This window comes from Haliotis rubra, unplaced genomic scaffold (genome assembly GCF_003918875.1).
Source record: "Haliotis rubra isolate DU_JTF1 unplaced genomic scaffold, ASM391887v1 Scf718, whole genome shotgun sequence".
NCBI lineage: Eukaryota > Metazoa > Mollusca > Gastropoda > Lepetellida > Haliotidae > Haliotis > Haliotis rubra.
This window is the reverse complement of record NW_025767433.1, coordinates 549,176-551,795: the sequence shown is the minus strand read 5'-3', so window position 1 is coordinate 551,795 and position 2,620 is coordinate 549,176.

The window sequence follows — 2,620 nt, the reverse complement described above, 5'->3', positions numbered from 1 at the left end:
CTCCAGATCCAGTGTAGAAATTGCAGAAATTTACATCGAGACCCATGGGTGTTTAGAAGTCACTACAGATTAAAATTCGATAGAACAATTGTATCCTCTGATAAATCTGTTTTATAAAGCTCGTATTCATTAATAATTCAGCCTGACAATTCCCCACGCTAACACATCGTTCCGTTTCCCTATTTTGGGATTGCAGACGAATTAATCTTTTCAGCGAGAAGCCCTTGCCCTGAGCAGCATTTTGATTTGGTTAGTGGAGGGTAATCCGACATGAAATGAACCAGGTATTCAGCAGACTTGATCTGGTCTCATCACAGTGTTGTGGGATGATATTTTGATACACATAACTCTATCAAGACCATTTGTTAACGGCCTGTGCAAACGCGTAGTTTTAAGGTGGTATTTTCAGCAATTTATATAATCTTGATATATATACGATTATTGTATTTCCTTCGTGGTGTGGCAAGGCTGAAATAGCCGCAAAATCACATTACATAAGTTAACATTGAGTACATGTTGACACCTTGTGTTTAAGTAAACTTATTTACAAATCATGTTTCCCATCAGTCATTTATATCTCTTTATAAATATTCGTAAAATACCAAACAGAGATCAAGCAATCTATTCTAACACTCTTAATTTGTTTTATAGGTGTATGGTATTTTGAGGAAATCCTTTACACAAGCAACAACATAATAAAAGAATCGACTACATGTGTTTGAAGTTGTTCCGAAAAGATGCAAACGTGGAATACAGTATTATGATATCCTTTTGCCAGATGAATGTATTAGACCACATTGTACAATGTGAATCTCGGATGATCAACGTTTCATATCGTCCTTCTCGGAAGTCTGAACTCACTTCTGATACAACAGTACGTAAGTCCCAAAACTTTCAAAGTAAATATAGGCTTGCCACGTTTTTAATCGTAGAATATGTGTGCTTTTAATTTATGGCTAGATTTCTCTTCTGTCGCCAATGGCTGAAGGGATGATGTAAATCCAAGTAGGGTCCATGCAGGTAGCGAAAGTAATGTAAGTCCCCATGGTTCCTAGTATGGTGATCTACCTTCAGTTGTTGGCGATCTATAGCCCGTGTTTTATATTGTATTGTCTTCTTTAATTGGAATGTTTTAGCTTTGTTCACTAGTTTTATATTCATATCTGTGATTATCTAGTATTCTTACTGTCCTTCGTCGGCAGGTTTTTATAATATCTATATATATTCTATTTCAATGTCAAATGTTCTCGTCACGATATGGCTGAAATATTGCCGATGTGACGTTAAATAATAACTCACTCACTCACACTCTGATACAACAGGCATAAATCCTGCTAGGAAATCATGTAGGAAGCGAAAGCACTGTAAGTCCCCTTGATCCCCAGTAAGGTGGTCAACCTTTGGTTGTTGGTGGTTTATAGCCTAGTTTTAATTGGTACGAATGCATCTATTGGATCTACTCTCTTTTTATTTTAATTATGGTCAGGTTGGTTTTATGTTCAAAACTGTGATATATACACCTATTTTACTGCCCTTTGTCGACAGATATCTTAAAATGATTACCTTGTTTTTATCGCTATATGGCTGTAATATTTCCGGCGCGATGTAAACTTTTAACTCACTCACTCACTCGGATACAACAGTTACTGTGAGCTGGCTGACTGTCCTCGTACGGACTTATGACTATGCTACTTACGACGTGACTGTGTGCTTGCCCACTGATATACCCATACAGTTTAACATAGATACTCCACATATTATAACAAGAGTTGCCATATTCCTTTAGTATGACAAGTGGCGAGGCAATCGCTCTAACCGCTACACCACCGAACATGTACACCAGCAGTATATCTGACACAACAGAGGTCTAGTGTTAGAAACGGTGAGACATGGAAATGTTATGTGTGGCTTTTTATTGCAGGAAGGTGTGGAAATGAAATTGGGTTTAACGTCGTGCTTTCCATGAGAATATTTCGCTCATATGACGTCGTGCATGCGGGTGTATGTGTATGTGCGGCTGCTTGTACTAGCCAAGACTGAAACTGGTTTCATAGTGCTAGCCCACTGAGATACCATGCTGCAGTGAAGCATGAATACCCCACTCAGACACATTATACTGACTCCGAGCCGACCAGTCCTTGTTGTACCCATTAATGCCGAGCGCCAGGCAGGGACCAACAGGTACCATATTTTAACGTCTTTTGGTATGACGCGGTCGGGGATCGAACCCGCGACCTTCCGCTCTCCCTTTTAACCACCAGGATACCAGACTACACGCCTCATAGAAATGAGCAAGTGTGATATTAGTGAATGTCCGTCATTACATCCCACAATGCAGGGATCAGTTGGACAGTTAAATGTGTGGCTGTTAACGCGTAACAGAAACAACCTTGGTAAAACACACACAAAAAACTATCAGCCTCTACTTCGTGTTTCGTCCAACATACTACATCTTTGTAGTAATCAATATCGTTTTCATCAATAATGATCGAGTATCGACCAGACAACCCAGTGACTGATACGAGGGACAGTCAAAAAGTAGACGGCCTGGAAAAACCTAGTAAATGATACAAATGCAGCTGTTTTCACCAAGTTCATTTTTCTCGGAATGGTAACCCCA